Source organism: Podarcis pityusensis, assembly GCF_964106645.2.
Source record: "Podarcis pityusensis genome assembly, chromosome: 7".
Classification (NCBI taxonomy): Eukaryota; Metazoa; Chordata; class Lepidosauria; order Squamata; family Lacertidae; genus Podarcis; species Podarcis pityusensis.
In genome coordinates, this window is record NC_138031.1 from 75,412,213 (window position 1) to 75,430,796 (window position 18,584).

Below are 18,584 nucleotides of genomic sequence, written 5' to 3' on the forward strand. Positions count from 1 at the left end.
AGACACATTCTATATTCTGTGGTTTTCAAATTCTTGAAAGCGTTCAGAACTGAGTAAAAATGTACATGGAATTCAAAAACTGGAAGAATTACTAAAATTAATGAAGTAGCAAGAGTAAAATATAACTTAATAGAGAGAAATAATTCAGGAGGATGGAAAAAATTAAATGCTTTTGTGGAGTTATACTGTGGAAAAGTAATTACACTCCTGGAACACAAATATGTAACATTCTTCAATGTGCATTGTGGGCGTCTTTTGTCCTTTTCAAAAAACCAAATAATTATTTCTAATGCAGCAGATGCTGCTATTCACTTAATTTTCAGGAACGAAGAATAAAAATAAGGTATGCAAGGTTCTACTGCCTACTCCACAACATGAAATTATTTTAATTAACATAGACTGGGTTTCCTTGAACATAACAGCATGAATTCAGAAGACAAAAAGTCTTAAGCGACAGATGACATGCATGGTTTCTGCAAAGAGAATGCAAATACTTAATAGCAACAGCTGTTTTAAAATTAAAATATTTGAGTTTACTCAGATTGTTTGCTCTCTTTCCTTTTCTAACATCACACACAAACATATTATCTTTCCTGACAAAGGCCTAAGGAACATATTTCATCACCCTTGGCTGATACACCAGCTGGAACCATTGGTAACCTCAATACTAGGCTATTCTTCTTCATCTTAAATGGGGCTTCCCTTAAGGTTTGTTCAGAAGCAGTAGCTGGTGATGAATGTGGCAGCTGGGTAGTTGCTGCTTACACACCATACATTTAATGCACACACACCAATGCAAAACCACCACTAATCCTGGGAACTGTGGTTTGATAAAACTACTGGTAATTGTAGCTCTGTGAAGAGTAAACTAAAGTTCCCAGGGTTCTTTTGTGTGGGCCGAGAGGATGTGCTTTAAATGTGTGATATGTGGAATTGCCAATGTGTTTGGGGCTACTGCTCACAAAATCCTCTATTGTCTGGATCCGGTGATCTCAGGGAATCTGTTTTGAACCTTCCTGCAGTTTCTGAAGCATTGGCATCCCAAGAAGAAGCACCTGCTCAGTCATTACTTTGCAGGAGCAGACCACCCTTAAGTGAAGGCCTGGTGTCAGCACCTGTCACCTGTTGGCAGCTTTCACCCTTTTTATCAACTGTTTTCTGACAACAGGCCACCATTTTAATTCCCTATAATGCCCCAGAGTGACACTATTTGGAAGGCATTTGGGGAAACAAAATTGAAGACTTCTAGACACCTTTCCACAACTCAAGGACAACTTAGTTTCACCATCAGGTAAGCCTACTGGAACCTCACAGATCCATGAGGGGACCCATCTTCTCAAGGGTTTCTCAAAGCTGTCACCAGCCATTCCTCCAAGACTGCATACAGTGGTACCTCGCAAGACGAATGCCTCGCAAGACAAAAAACTCGCTAGACGAAAGGGTTTTTTGTTTTTTGAGCTGCTTCGCAAGACGATTTTCCCTATGGGCTTGCTTTGCAAGACGGAAACGTCTTTGAAGTTTGTTTCCTTTTTCTTAACACCGTTAATACAGTTGCGACTTGACTTCGAGGAGCAACTCATAGAACGCGGTGTGGTAGCCTTTTTTGAGGTTTTTAAAGACTTTGGTGATTTTTGAAGCTTTTCCAAAACTTTCCCGACACCGTGCTTCGCAAGACGAAAAAAATCGCAAGACGACAAAACTCGCGGAACGAATTAATTTCGTCTTGCGAGGCACCACTGTATTTGGTTCCATCTCTCCTGCCATTCTGCAAGAAGCTTAACTCATGTGTTCATGTGCTTTTGTTCATTCTTCTGTTTTGGTTTTCTGTTCTGGATTATTTCAGTTTTCAGTTGCGCTTTCCCGTTGCTTTCATTTTGTTTTAGTGTTATACACACAACAACAACAGCCCATACAATAGTTTTGAATTCAGAAGCATAAAGCACTCTTGGCTCGGATTGATGTAGAAGCCTTTATGCTTTGCTGCCTTTGCACTCTGGCTCCATCTTCTGCTTCTTAGAAAGCGTTTGGAGCAGAGGCATTTATTAGCCCCATCATTCATGTCTGCTGGCTGACAGGGCTATGTGTCTAAGAGCTTTGGTTGCCAGATCTGTTTATGATATGCAGTTTTCAAGATGAAGCAACAGTCTAGAATGGTGAAAGCTGAACTTCAGTGTTTTCTTGGCACGGAGAATGAGAAGCTCTTCCAGTGTAATTGTATTGCGCACAAGGGATCTAAGAAAGACCACATTCTAGGAGTTATCTGGGCATTTTCTTTTCTAAAATCTGTGAAACGTTTTCTAGTTTTCCAATGAGTCATGCTCCTGAATTGAATTCAGAGTACAATTTAGAAACAGCCTATTGTACATTTATTCCATTCAAAATACACTGTCAGCTTCATATTCCGGCACTATCAGTGGAAGAAGGGTTGCACCAAAATGGTGGTGGATATACATATTGAATGCAGGTTCCTAGAGCCATAGGATGAGTCCACCATGCCATCTTCAAGACACTTTCCTACCCCATCAAAAGAGGAGACCAACCAGATGCAGTAGTCATGGAAGATGCAGCCCATGGGAAAGAGGAAGGAGATAAACTACTACCAATGCTGCATGGAAGTTGCATGTGCTTTGGAAATAGTATTCCTCACTTACTAGAGGAGGAGGGAATCCAAGATGACCTTTAGAAGTTAGAGGCAGCATTGCCTCACAATTGTCTAAAGACCATTTGCAGAAGTTGTGCACATGCCAGAATGTTGGTTAACGAAGTATTTGATAACTAATCCTCTCTCCTGGTCTTAAAAGTGGAATATAAATAACATTTGCCCTTGAAATCTTTCCATTCCGGGAACTTGCTTTTTGATAGGCTCAAGCAGAGGTTATAATTGAAGTCGGTTTTGTGATTTCTGTCCAGTTCTTGATATGTATTTTGCATAATAACTCACCCCACACTGACTGACAGTATTTAATGAGAACAGCTATTCCCACATTGTTTTAAATGTTAGAACCCTTTTTCAGTAATAGGTTACCTGAGCCAAGAAATTGAAGCTGTTACAAGTACCTGAACTCTAAGGGTCTGTGGAGAATTTAATAACAAGACATTTCACTGCGAAAAAAACATACAGCAAGTGAGATAACATATTCTTTCATTCAGACCAATTGGTCTTTTTAGAAGAAAGTACAAAGAATTTTCATTCAAAGGTAGTTGTCTAGAATATATGTATACTGGTTAAACAGCTGGTGGGTTGTTTAGCTGAGTCTGAGGGAGCAAACCCACTGGATTTCAGGAGAAAGAAATAATCAGTGGCAACAGAAATCATGCTAATTGGACTGCAAGCCATCATTTTTTTGTTGTTGGGAGCATTCATGCTAGACTAGCTGTCCAGAATAAGAAGAATAACAGCAAACCTAACAGGGGTCAGGGATCAGTGAAGCTGAAGCAAGTGGCGCAGAGGATCCTGTGTTATATCCCAAATTGGGATTGGGAAGAAATTAATTTTAAAGCATAATTATGTGTGCCTTTAAAACTTGCTTTCATTTAAAAACCAGTTGAAGGTATTGTTTCTCATTTTGTGGAACCAAGGTAACTGTTACATTCTTTAAGCTTTATGATTTATTTTTAGAGGTATTATTTCTTAGTCTTCTAATCAGGCCCCTTTACTCTCGCTAAGATATGTGACCCTGCAGGCATTTTCTGTATCATCCTGTTAATCTTCCCATTTCAAATTGCTAATTTATTCTGCTAAATGGTGGTGAGAAGCTTATTACAATCAGGCCCTTGGGGGAGTTACCCAAACCCTTCATAGCTGGCTATGACCAATTTTCAAAATACTTTGTGCATAAAGACATTTATATGCATGCCAAGTTGAACACTTAAGTTCTAACAGGATCAGCGCTGGATATACCTCTGATTCCCTCATTTGTGAATACCTTTCAGCTTGTTCAACCTCAGCACAGAGAGAAATGGAGAAGTCAAGCTGACTGGGTGTGCTCAATCCTTGCTCTTGGCTACTGAAAACTCCATGACTTAAGGAGAAAATAGGTGCTTCTTTTACGGAGGCAGCTGAGCCAAAGATTTGGTGATGTGTCATCAGTATGCACATATTAAAGGTAAAGGTAAAGGGACCCCTGACCATTAAGTCCAGTTGCAGACAACTCTGGGGTTGCGGCGCTCATCTCGCTTTACTGGCCGAGGTAGCTGACGTTTGTCCGCAGACAGCTTCCAGGTCATGTGGCCAACATGACTAAGCCACTTCTGACGAACCACAGCAGTGCACGGAAATGCCGTTTACCTTCCCACAGCAGCACTACCTTTTTATCTACTTGCACTTCATGCTTTTGAACGAAGGTTGGCAAGAGCTGGGACTGAGCAACAGGAGCTCACCCCGTCTCGGGGATTCAAACCGCTGACCTTCCGATCGGCAAGCCCTAGGCTCTGTAGTTTAGCCCACAGTGCCACCCAAGTCCCCACAGCACCACCCGCACATATTACTCAGATCTAAATCTTTCATTTCCATTTCCTGATCCTAAGGAGAGCTTAGGGATCACGAACCTGTGTTTGAAATCAGTTTTGCAATGAATGGCAATGAATGTTAATAAACAAACTGAAACTTAACTCTGACAAGATGGGTGTACTATTGGTTGAGAATTCTTATTTGAACAGAGGCCTACAACCTTTTGTGAATGGGACATTATTCACTCTGAAGGATCACTCTGGGAGTACTCTCACCTACAGTGCATGCCTGGTGGTTGTATTGTCTTGGAATGTGTGACGTTCCCCTCCCCCCATCAACTTTGGCTGCTTTACCTGATGATGATGCTATTCATTCCCAAGTTAAACAGCACTGTACTATTCTCATTGGGATGTGTGTGGGCTGCCTCTGAAGACAGCATGAAAGCTTAAATTGTTCCAGACCTCAGCTGCCAAGGTCTTAATCAGAGCAAATAACTTTGAGCCTTATAGAACTTTCATTGGCTATCTATTTGTTCCTAGGCTCAATTTAAAGTGCTGATATTGACTCCGTAATGGCCCATGAGCAGGATCTCTCTTTATCCGCTTTTAGATCTGTTCCAGGTACTTATGAATTTGTGATTTTGATTCTTCTATGTAAACTTGCTGATATAATCTCTTCAATTTTATTGGGATTTTTAATAATAATAATAATCATCATCAAATCTATTATAATTTACTGAGGTTTCTTCTTTTTATAGGTCACTTTGATCATGATTTATAGAAAAGCAGGGCAGTGAGAGATGAGTGAAATCTCTAACAAACAGAATTTATGAGTTCCCATAGCATGAATCATGGTTGTCTTCTTGACATTATGGGGACCTGAACAGCTTTCTCTTTGAAAGCTGTAATTCTCCTAGTGATTTAACCTTGAATATAACTATTCTTCTATTTTTACTTTAAGAATAGATTTTCAGTGCTTTCATTTATTTGATCCAGCACTGTTGTCTGTAATTTACTTGATTCCAAACTTTGACTGACTGAATTACTGAAACTATGAATGGATGAAGCACAAATTAATAAGTACACCACTTCCTAAACCAACAGTGGGAGCACACTGGAGTGTGTACACAGCCATTTGAAGATACATTTTAGGGGCAAATGGGAAGTTCAAGTTCATTTATAGTGCAAGTCTTCTATGCCCATTTCAAGCAGTTTCATTTTTATATTGGCAATTTTGGATACAATTTTGCTAGAATAATTCATTAAAATGAGCACATTAGCTGTAATCTGTCAGGTTTTCTGTGAACATCTGAGCAAATTTCCTACATATTCACCTGTGTGATAAATGTAGATTCCATATGAATGTCATTTAAGACATCCCAGGGCGTCTTATGATATGGCGGCTCTCCTCTCCATGAGAGGAGATGAAGGTCTATGCTTGTAGAAGGAGATCCATTCTTGGAAGCTCCCTGTCCATGGTACTTTTGTTGGTGTAATATGAAAAATGGGTTAAATTACACAGTGCTTGGTCTCACGTCTTGAGTTACCACATCCCCCACATCAATATGTTCTGGGATAATTGGGTCAGGTGCAATAGGCTATCATAGCAACACCAGTGAGATTAAGTGTATCACTAGCTGAGTCAATTACCTTCTCATTGGATCAGAAATGTAGAGTTGGGTATAATAGTCTCTAGGCCATTGTTTTCATCATGTTTGCTATGTCTGTGTCCTGTCCTGTCCTGTCCTGTCTACTGTCAGAAGCAAAGATCACCAGTACTGAAGCAACTTCGTTGGACTGATCATGTTGTGCAGATGCCTGATTATCGTCTTCCAAAGCAACTACTCTATTCCGAACTTAAAAATGCAAAGTGTAATCCCAGTGGTCAACAAAAGATGGTAAATGGTAAATATATTTATATCCTATTGATTTCAGTGGAACTGGTAACTTTTCCACTGAAATCAATGGGATTTGAAGTTGCTTAATTTTGGCTGACTTCTTCTGAGAATTTTGACATGTGCACATGCATGAGTGTGTGCGCATGTGTGCACATGCATATCATTTGCAGCCTAACAGATGGATTTTATCTATTGCAAGCCTGGTTCACCACCCCTCCCAAACCCTCCCATTTAACTTGTATTTTTAAGATATCTGTGGGATTTGTAAAAAGTACTGAGATGAAACTGCCCTTTCTCTGAACATGATGCCCTTCAGCTTAAACATCCTACAGCAAGATTCAGGAAACTATGTGATGTGCAAAGATTAAAGGCTCTAAGGGTTACATAGAAAAGAAGCAAAGATTACCTTTCCTTTTTTTTTTTTTTTAGAGGTCTCTTCCAGAGGAAAGCTCAAGTGCTAATTATCTCTTGGATCTATTCCATATTTCCCAATACTTTAGTAAAACTGTGTTTAAGATTAAGCCTTTGTCACTTTAAATGATCGTCCTTAGGAAATGTAGCCTCATCTACATGCAACATTCTTCATGTTCAACGAGTCTATATTTAACTTGCCTACAACTTAGAGCTGAAAGATCACATCCTGATGACAGTGGAAAGGGGTAGTTGGAACTCACAGCAATATTTCCTAAACCTTTGATACATGGAGCAATGGGACCCCTTCCCAGATATTTAAATAAGGGGCTCACAACTACACTTCCTTGAAAATATATAATGTGCTTTTTCTCAGCTACCAGGACAATATGTGAGCATCCTCCTTGCAATTCTAGGTTAGTATACTTTTATACTAACCTAGCATACTTTTATACTAACCTAGCTTTTACACTAACCTTAGTATACTTTTATACTAACCTAACTTTTATACTTTTAAGGGATGCGGGTGGCGCTGTGGGTAAAACCTCAGTGCCTAGGACTTGCCGATCATATGGTCAGCGGTTCGAATCCCCGCGGCGGGGTGAGCTCCCGTCTTTCGGTCCCAGCTCCTGCCCACCTAGCAGTTCAAAAGCACCCCTAAGTGCAAGTAGATAAATAGGTACCGCTTTATAGCAGGAAGGTAAACGGCGTTTCTGTGTGCTGTGCTGGTGCTGGCTCACCAGAGCAGCTTCGTCACGCTGGCCACGTGACCCGGAAGTGTCTGCGGACAGCGCTGGCTCCCGGCCTCTTAAGTGAGATGAGCACACAACCCTAGAGTCAGACACGACTGGCCCATATGAGCAGGGGTACCTTTACCTTTATACTTTTATTCATCCTGTGTACTAATCCTCAGAGTGTCAGTGCCTATATAAGCCAAAATAGGTATAAAGAGGGGGGGTGTCAGCAGACTGTGGTACCCCAAGGTTTGCAAAAGTACTCAAAGTAGAAAAGAATCAAGGGGGGAAATAAAAAATAAAACAGCATTTTTAGTGACAATGGAACTCTGACTGACAGCAGGGGATGGAAAAGCAGGAGAGAGGGGTTATTATTATTATTATTATTATTATTATTTATTAAATTTATATACTGACCTTCATCTGAGAGCCAGTGTGGTGCAGTGGTTATGAGTGGTAGACTCGAAATCTGGTGAACCAGGTTCGCATCTCTGCTCCTCCACATGCAGCTGCTAGTCACACTTCTTTGAAGTATCTCAGCCCCACTCACCTCACAGAGCGTTTGTTGTGGAGGAGGAATGGAAAGGAGAATGTTAGCTGCTTTGGGACTCCTTCGGGTCGTGATAAAGCAGGATATCAAATCCAAACTCTTCTTCTTCATCTGAAGATCTCAGCGTGGTTCACAGCATAAGAATACTGGATAGAAACACAAAATTATTAACAAAAGCAAGAACAAACCACACCAATAATCCCCCTCCCACAAATACATTTATAGGATGTGAATCAGCCAAAGGTCGGGATGAAGAGGAACATTTTTACTTGGTGCTTAAAGGTGTAGAATGAAGACAAGCTTCCCTGAGGAGAGCATTCCACAGATGGGGAACCACTACAGAAAAGCCCATTCTCTTATTGGCACCCTTCAAACCTCTCATGGAGGAGGCACAGCAAGAAGGGTCTCATATGATGATCTCAAGTAGGTTTTTATGGGGAGAGGCTGTCCTTGAGGTATTGCGGTCCTGAGCCATTAACGGCTTTATGGGTCAAAACTGGTAGGCCTGGAAGTAGGCCTGGTAGCTAATTGGAATGCAGTGTCCTGGAAAATGGACAACTCACTAGGAGGAATCCATTTTGTTGCACTTTTCACTTGTTTATTGTATTTAAGTACATTTATAACTCAACTCTGTTCCTTAATATGGAGTTCAAGGTGTCTGTGGAACTGAAGGCAGCACTATAGTAAAATTCAAGGTAGCAAGGAGGATAATGCTATCAATGGCTACTAGCCATAATGACTATGCACTGTTTCCATAGTCAGAAGCAGCAGTGCTCTGAATACCAGGTTCTGGAAACCATGGAAAGGGAGAGTGTTGTTGTGCTTGGGTCCTGCTTGTGGGTGGCCCACAGGCATCTGGTGGGCCACTGTGAGATGCTGGACTAAATAGGTCATTGGCTTCATTGCCAGGAAGCCCCTCATCTAGGACTGAGTAGGCCCACAGCAGCCGAGGTTCAGCAAGGTTTTATCATATGCCCTGGGAGTTGCCTCTCAGGAACCAACTCAGTCAGTGACGGGGTCATGCTTTATGGGCAATAGTGATGCTTCTGGGATTCCCCATGCTTGTCAACTATTGCACAGGCTATGTGAAGTAATCTCAGTATATCCTCATTTTCTTCTTCGGGTTATTATCATTCTGATAAATCAGCAGAGGCAGCAGACTAGATGGGCATGGTAGAGGAGAAAATGCAGTTTTCTCAGTTATGAGAGCAGAGAGCAATATATGAAACCAGCACAGTACCATAATTTTTCAAGGCAACCAGTTTGTTATAATATGACGAGAGGAGAGCTGCACATTACCCTTCACCCCTGAGAACCTCTTCACTCAGTCACATAGTATTCTGAGAATACTTTCCCATTGTTCATCTACATTTTATTTTAGCAGTTCTCACTGCATGGGTGCTTCTGGCAATTTATGTAATATGTGGGAGGGGCAAATGACATAGTTACGTCTCAAAACTGCTCTGCCTCACTAGCTGGATAACCAGTTAAAGACAAAAGGACGGGGTGTCAACAACATAGTGCTAACAAAATGCCAGCGGTGTCTCCTGGGAGCCAGTGTGGTGTAGTGGTTAAGAGCGGTGGACTTGTAATCTGGTGAACCAGGTTCGCTTCCCTGCTCCTCCACATGCAGCTGCTGGTCACACTTCTGTGAAGTCTCTCAGCCTCACTCACCTCACAGAGTGTTTGTTGTGGGGGAGGAAGGGAAAGGAGACTATTAGCGGTTTTGAGACTCCTTAAGGGGAGTGAAAGGCAGGATATCAAGTCCAAACTCTTCTCCCTCCTCCTCCTCCTCCTCCTCCTCCTCCTCCTCCTCCTCCTCCTCCTCCCCCCCTTCTATTCATGTGATCATTCTCATTCCAGTGAGAATGCATCAGATTGGCTTAGATTAGAAGAACATAATAAATCCAAAACTGCCCCAAATATTCCTAAATTCATTTTGGAGGTTCCTGCTGCATCTCAGGGAGCTTTGGTGAGAACTTACTTCAGTCTGAACAAGCACTGAAACTTTCCAAAGTGGACCATTTCAGCTTGAGATTCAGGACTCATGCAAATCTGATGAACCGCCCTAAGTTTAGTGATGATGATGATACAGTGCATTTGTGTGTGTTGTGTCTGCAGCTGGTTCACTGTTGCATTTTCTGCTTTTGATTGCTCTTCCGATGCATTGGATGTTTTGTTACTATTCCATTGTGTGTCAGCTTGAGGCTTTGGCATAAAGTGACAACTAGATTGACTAATCATAGCAACATACCCTCCAATATTCTGCTGACGAAAATGAGGATGTGTGTCTTTCGATAGCAAGCTCTTGTGGGAGCTAGTTGACTCGGGACCACTAGTTGACATGGCACCACTGCAAGCCCCAGCACTGGCTGCAAGTGTCGCCTCGTTCTCTTCCCTAAGCATGGTGGCAGCATTGGAAGGGGGAAATAAGACATTCCAGGATCCAATCAGAAGCCAGGAGGGCTTCAGTAATTCCTGGATGTCCTGGGAAAATCAGGGCAGTTGAGGGGTATGTAATAATAGAAGCAGGCTGCTGGATGCTTCTGTTTGTGTGGTCCAGAAAGTAGTGGCTCAGTATACTGGATGCACCAAACACAACATTTGTTTGGTTATGGGCTAGCTGTAGGCAGAGTGGCCAAAGTGCTTAGCAGACTCCCTATGGAATGACTTGTCGCTCACTCTCACACTCTCTACACAGAGTGTCATACTGTTATGACTTTGTTGTAAACAGCCAGATTGAATTAACAGTGTGTCGTCCTCTTAAGCCCAACACAGCCTCTGAAATTCCCCTTCCCTCAGCTTAAAGAGAAACCTTGCTTCAGTCCCAGGCCTGCATTTAAGAACTCTGTCAGGGAGCTGCGTAGACACTTAACAAGCCTAAGTATTTATGAGGTGCCTCGATCAATAATCAACAGACAGCAGAGTTTTTTAGTTTTGTATTTTTAAAAAAGAATTCAGATATGTGCAACGAGGAAAAATAACTTTGATTTATTTTAAAAAAGTAGGTTTATTGGAGTTTGGGTGGAAAATACTGCCTGATGTATTGTGCCTAATGAAAAGTTTGAAGTACAACTCAATGTCAGTAGTTTAAGACAAAACCAGGTACCACCTTTTCCCACCCCCTTGAAGAAAAATTGTTCTGCAGCCAGATTGATACTGCACTGATTTTGATCATCCAATCGCTTCCAGCTAGAAGAGAGTATGGATTTAAATCTGCTTTTTATACTTTTGCATCCTCAAAATCGAAGAGTTTTTTTCTCATGCCAGCTAAGCTTGAACTGTGTCTCTATAAGCATAAATATTAATGCTCCAATCTATAGGAGAGTTCCCTCTTTATGTTTTGCCCTACCAAGGACACACCAGAAGCAAAGTACTCCGATGGCTAAAATGTGTGGATGATAGTTTCAAGGTTTCAATATGCAAGGTTTCAATAACACAGTTCTACTACAGCACAAACTTCTCCAATTATGGAGTCAAAACTATAGCGACTTTGGAAGTAATGGTATGGGTTCTGTCTCTTTTATCTGCATGCAGTGTATGGGAATGACATGGCTATGTTTTGAATCATCCCCCAGTTCTTTTTCCTGTAGGAGCTTCCCTCTGTATTTCGTCAGACATGTAATTTAGTAATTTCAATATAACTTCATGCTTCTCTTTTTATACCCCTGATAATGCCAGCACACACATAGCTGCCTTCAGATGTCTTCTAAAGGATGTATAGGTTACTTATTTCCTTGGTTTGGGGGTCAGATAATGCCGTACCCTCCAACATTTCTCCAATGAAAATAGGGATGTCCTAAGGAAAAGGGGGGCATTCCAGCATCAAATCAGAAACCGGGATGACTTCTGTGAATCTGGGACTGTCCATGGAAAAATAGGGGCATTTGGAGGGTATGAAACTGTGGATGCATTGCAAAATGCATTGTGAGATATATATATATATATATATATATATATATACACACATATGATAGTAAATTTGTTTGGTGTTGGCTCATGAAATTGTACCCCAAAACTACTGTCTGCCCCAGGAGGAAAATTGTTGTTGGCTCCATTTGGAAAGCCGGCATGATATTGTGGCTGCAGGACCATTCTACAATTGGGGGAATGAAAGTTCAGATCACCATTCAGCACTGAATCTCACTGGGTGATAACGAGGGGGAGGGGCATCTGGGAGATATCCATGGTGTACAAATGAGAGGGAGAGGAGGGATGAAGAACTGTGTTTCAGGTATGATGTGGAGACGAGGCCACTTGGAACAGTCCTGCTATCCACCCAACCTCATATTGGGGAAATATGGCTGGTGTTCTTCTGAAGAGGGCTCCTATGTAATGTGATTTGCATTTGTGATACATGCTAACTAACTTCCTTGGTGTGCCGGTGAGGTTCAGATTATTGTCTTTTATGGTTTTGTGGAATTAGGGTTGTGAGATAAACTCCCATACAGTTTTCTACTGGTATTGAAATAACATTGTGATAAGTGTTTCAGCAAGGTAGTACAGTGGTACCTCGGATTAAGTACTTAATTCATTCAAGAGGTCCGTTCTTAACCTGAAACTGTTCTTAACCTGAGGTACCACTTTAGCTAATGGGGCCTCCTGCTGCCACTGCACAATTTCTGTTCTTATCCTGAAGCAAAGTTCTTAACCCGAGGTACTATTTTTGGGTTAGCGGAGTCTGTAACCTGAAGTGTATGAAACCTGAAGTGTATGTAACCCGAGGTACCACTATATACTGTACTGGTGAACAAACGGTTGAGACTTGACAGTTTCCCAGCCAGTAGCTCAGCTGAACAGATACTTTGCGGATACTTTGGAGATACTTTGCAGGCTTTGTTTACTCTCTCTCTCTCCTCCCTCCTAACAGATAAGAAATGACATAAGCCCTCACACAAACCAGCAAACCCTTTCAGCTTCATCAATATGTTTCTTGCTCCTTTCCTTCGCCAGTTTTAACCACTCACAAGGACATAAACCAACTCTTTCAGTAGAACTTTCTGCTCTCAAAAACTCAAAAGATTCAACAGCAAAGTAAACAAGAAACGTAAGCAAAGAATTGGAAACTGCTTCTTTCGCACCCACCCCAACTGGTGAAAAAAAAGAAGAAGGAAGTGTTGTTGTTTTTATTTTCCCCCTAAATAGCTTTTCTCCATATTAAAAAGGAAGTTTGTTTGTTTGTTTATTGGAGACCCTCCACTTCCAAGGGCAGGCACAGTGGGGCCCTCTGCTGCTGCAGGAAGACCCGGTGAGGCCCTCCACCACTGTGGGTAGGTGCAATGAAGCCCTCTGCCGCAGGGATTCCTGGGAGTCCCTCCACCACTGGGATGCCCAGCAAAGCCCTCAGCTTCCACGGGGATGCAAGATGGGGTCCTCCTCCCCCACAGGGAGGCCCAGCGAGGCCCTCCACTGCCGTGGATATATATATTGTGATATAGCGAGATATTATGATGCTTAGTTGGTGATATATCGTGATATTGAAAAACCATATATTGCCCGACCCTAGTGTAAATGTGTTTAGACTGCACATTCACAAATGGGGGGCCTGGCCTGGATATTTCAAGTATGAATGAAGATGTCATGCTAACGAAATCATTTATATATTTTTATTTCAGAAGAAAAAGATTGAATGAGAAGGCATTTCGTAACAGGAGAAGCTACTTTAAAATTTACAGCAGCATTCAAAAGGTAGGGTTTCTTTTTATTCTTCCCAATGTTGCTATTAATTTTACATGAGGAATGTCAGAATTCTTGTCACATCCATGTCCCTTTCTTTTAGAGGTGCTTGCTTTTAAGATGGAGATCACTGTGCAATACAAAAAAAGAGAGCATTCCTCTGTTTTCATTATTTATCTAACTGCTTGTTCTTTTCCATAAATATTAAAAGTATACTAGATACTGTTTGAGAATATCATGGGATAGAGAGAGTTATCTGATACTTTGATATATTTTATCACTCCCCCCCCCCAAATCAGACCCCTTCCTCCAATTATGAATAAAACAAGCTGTATTTGAAGCTAAAGCTCTATTTCATGCAGTAAGAAAGAATGACATTTCTTCTAAATGCCAAGCAAAAGGTTTCCCCAATACAGGCAAGAGATTTAATTTTAATGTGGCATTCTTAGAAGGAGAGAAAGTTGATCAATCTAAACAGGTATACCGATAACCAGGTCTGCACAGTGTGTCCTGCTGTGTTATATGAAACTCACCAGTAATGTGTTATGACCTGCCAGATGTTTGAAAACTCCCCTTTTTTTGCAAAACAAAAAAAGCTGGTCTTGGAGAGACTGAGTGTTCTGCAGGCACACAGTCACAATGGTGGCAAATATCGTTAAAAAGTTTAAGTGATTTAGATTTGAGAAGTTGTGTGGTGGGAGGGTTAACTTTGCCTCCCCAGGGTTATCTTCCAAGTTTTTCAAAGCAGTTATTTGGGGCTAGTTGTTAAATAATCAAAATGCAGAAGGAGATCCCAGTTACAGATAAACTTATACCCTCCAACATCCCGTAGAGGAAAATCGGCATACATGTCTTTTGGAGCTATGTGCTTGTGGGATCCAGGTGACTGGAATACGGGGATATTTCGGGGCTGTGCTCTCATTGGTGCATCCTGGGATCCAATCAGAAGCTGGAGTGTCCCACTCAAGAGCAGAACAGTTGACGGGTATGTCATCTTGTCATATCTAGCTTTGGCCGTGAGATTGACCCCATCCACATTTTTAATCGAGTGAAGCCCTTGCATATAAGCAAACACTAGCTTTTGTCTGCCGGAGTACAGTACTGTTTAAAACTGTGCTTAAGCCTGTCTAGAAGCACACAGCTGTGACAGCATTCAGGTGTTTTGGAAAGGGGTACAGAACAAATGCCAGCAAAGAGCTTGCAAGCACCTGCTGCATTCAGGCAATCTGTGAAAAGCTAAGCGTCTCAGGATTCAAATCTAGCATTTCCCAATTCAGAGGGCTCTCTTTTCCAGTCAAAGGCAGAAATGAAAGAAAGAAGCTCAAAAGCATAACATATAGTACACTGAAAAAGAGAGAGAAGAAATCTCACTATTTCTCTTGTTTGGGGTAAATTTGCTCCCTTGCCACTCGGGAGTGCAAATAAAGATTGGAATTCAAAGTAAAAATAGAAGATTGTTTTATGCAGAAATTTTAAGGGAGTTCTTTTCCTCCCCAGAGGGGGAGAAAAAGTTTTGTTGTTAGATGTGCTGGCTTGCAGAGATTCACCTAATTACTTACAGAAGAAATGGACAAAAAAAAAGTCATGGAAGAACTTGGAAAAACACATTTGTGGTTCCTTATAAGATTAGCCCTGTTGGAGGGGAGATGGAAGAACACACAGAGTGCTCCAGCTACAATGTCCTCATCCTCACCCACTTTAATTCTGAAGGGGGCTTCTAAGTCCAACTGGCTGGACCTGCTTAGCCATCTCCTTGTGATTAGGAACCCTGATAGCATAAGGTTCCTGATCTTCATACATTCAGTCAAATGCCCCCTTCAATGCAGTTTTTTTATTAACTGTTGATCAGCAATACCAAGAGGCACCAAAACATTGTGGCTCCCAGGTGCTCGATGGTTTCACATGCAGTGATTATGTATTTCATCTCTTTCCTGACAACCCAACCCACCAGCCTCCTTCTGAAACAAGGGGCAGTGGGGGGGTGTATTAGTTGTAATGTTGTAGGTTCCATATTAAATTGACACTTCTTGCACATTTATCTTTTGAACTTCTCAGCCATTCCCAAAACGAAAAGCAAAACAAAGAAAACAGTAATAAGCAGAGAGGGCCTAAGATGGAAAATCGAAATGATATATATATATAGTGAGAATGAATGAACTAAATGACTGACCATTTGTCACTCTTTAATCAGGTTGTCGCACTGCCTGGTGGTAAGGGATGGGCTTAGCTAGCAACATGATTAATTCCTCCATGTGTGTTGATCTCCATGTGCAAACACCTGTGAACTTAGGAGAGATTCCCCCACTGCATATAGTGGAGCCCTTTGACTCCTCCTCTTCCAATCCTCCATCACATGTGCATAGTGTGGATGCACTTACTGTGATGCTTCTAGCCAAACTTTACATTGGGAGTGGGAGGACTGTGATGGACCCATAGTTTAATCCAGCCAGCCTTGTTTTGCTCCAGGGCTCCAGGGCACAAGCTAATAGTTTGCAGAGCATCATGGGTTTATTGAAGGTTTAGTGGCTGAGGAAAGGAAAGTGGGTCATGCTGAATCTTTTACCAGGCTCCATTCAACATGGAACTTTTCTTTCTTTCTTTCTTCCCGTCCTTCCTTCTCCTACTTTTCTTCTATCATGGGTTCCAAGGCGGCATACATGTATGATGCTATTCACCCATCTAGGCAATGAGTAGGCTTAGATCTGCTTAGCTCCAGCTAGTGTACCTTCAGATAAAAGCATGGTTTTCTTTTAAAACAATTACATCATAATGGGAGAGTAGAGGTAATGTGATTCTATCCAGTAAATCCAACTACCAAGGAGTGGGAAGGTTAGCTTCCCCAGAGTGGCTGCAGACACCCAGCCAGATGGGCCGACTACAAATAATAAAATTGTTGTTGTTGTTTACTGGGGCTTATCAGGCCTTTCACAATGATCTGACAAGTCTTCGCTGTGGAGCATGTGCTGCACCTGGAGTGTACATTTAAACAGTCTTGGTTAATCCTGGGAACTATGGTTTGTTAAAGGTACCAAGAATTGTTAGGAGACTGCGTTCCCCTTAAAGGTAAAGGGACCCCTGACAATTAAGTCCAGTCGTGAACGACTCTGGGGTTGTGGCGCTCATTTCCCTTTAAAGGCTGAGGGAGCTGGCATTTGTCCGCTTCCACAGACAGTTTTTCTGGGTCATGTGGCCAGCATGACTAAGCCGCTTCTGGCGAAACCAGAGCAGTGCACGGAAATGCCGTTTACCTTCTCACTATTTATCTACTTGCACAAGCATGCTTTCAAACTACTAGGTTGGCAGGAGCTGGGACTGAACAACAGGAGCTCACCCCGTCGCGGGGATTCAAACCGCCGACCTTTCGATCGGCAAGCCCAAGCGGCACAGTGGTTTAACCCACAGCGCCACTCACGTTCCCCTTATGGAGCTACAATTCTCCATCAATTCCTCTCCCCAAAGAACTCTGAGAACTGTAGCTTTACAAACTACAGTCCCCAGGATTCTTTGGGGGAAGCCACAACTGTTTAAAGTGGTATAATACTGCTTTAAATGTGTACTGTCGATGGAGCCAAGTAAAGTAACAATAGGTTATATGCACTCCCCACCCACCCCACCCCCCAGTAAGTAGAAAATTGATTTATTTCACTGCTGTAGAGAGTCCCCATATATCTGGAACTGCAGAGAAGAATGTAAGGTTGGCATCTCCAGACATACTTGAACCCAACAAGAGTACTTTTTTTCTAGAAATTAAGTGTCATGGGTAGCAGCAAATGCAGCGATATTAGCTATTCATTTCTAGACATTGTCTGTCAAGATAGCACATCTCTTCTGTGGTGATTGCATTTTCAAAGAAACTGAGTATTATCGTTGGAATGCTGAGAGAATTCAATTCGTCCTCCTATAATTGCTGGTCCAATTGCTGTGTAAAAGTGGATGTGCCAACATCACACTTCCTGAAGAGTGTCTTGAATAGAAATTATGGTGAAGAATGTGTGTTGTTGATGTGTCTACCCTCCCCCACCCCACGGTAATAATTTTGTGACCTCTCACTGTCTTTTGAGTTTTTATTATCTCACTCCACTTCAGAAAAAAGTAAAGTTTACTATGGTGTATTCACAGTGAGAAGAGAGCCTGTCTATGGGAATGCTGCGCCCGACAAGTGTGATATTGAGATCTTAGGCTACATTGCAGGCTGCTCCTGCTGGATTTTCTGCCTTTGGCTCTTTGAATCCTATGACAATAGCTGGAGAATACAATAACTGTTATTTCAGCTGCATTATGTAACAGTGTACTTCCCCTCTTCTGACTCACAGCATGCAGACAAGCTGCAGCAGATTGAGTGTATGAGTTCAATAGTGTGTCCAATGGTCAAGAAGGCGGTTTCTGTACATACTGTAGAGGGAAGTGAGAAGCAGATGAGGCTCCTCAACCTGGCTAGGTAACCCATCTAGGAGAAGAAATACCCACAAAGGAGCTTACAGTCTTCAAATAAAAACATCTTGGAGATCCTGGGCCACAGGGAGGTTAGGTTGGCCTCAACCAGAGCCAGGGCTTTTTCAGCAGTGGCCCCGATCTGGTGGAATGCTCTGTCACAAGAGACTAGGGCCCTGCAGGACTTGACATCTTTCCGAAGGGGCTGCAAGACAGAGCTGTTCCACCAGGCCTTTGGCTGAGGCACAGTCTGATCCCCTCCTCTTGTAATCCTCATAGAACTCTAGCCCAATGGTTGCCATTAATTTGATTCTGAATTTATTTTAGAATGAATTGATTTTAGAATGTATTTCAATTAAATGATTATGATTTAATGTAAACTGTGTTATTTTTATTGATGTTAGCCGCTCTGAGCCCGGCTTTGGCTGGGGAGGG

At 42.0% G+C, this 18,584-nt stretch overlaps 1 protein-coding gene across 4 annotated transcripts in view; it reads left to right on the top strand.

Annotated features, from left to right (window-relative positions):
• Positions 1–18,584, top strand: part of CDH18 (cadherin 18) — a 646,256-nt gene that overhangs the window by 180,570 nt on the left and 447,102 nt on the right. For 3 of the 4 annotated variants that reach the window (XM_081014758.1, XM_081014759.1, XM_081014763.1), the window contains exon 2: positions 13,658–13,730. The gene's annotated coding sequence lies outside the window, so the exon portion shown is untranslated. The remainder of the gene's footprint in view (positions 1–13,657; positions 13,731–18,584) is intronic. The other variant, XM_081014761.1, reaches the window with a different exon arrangement.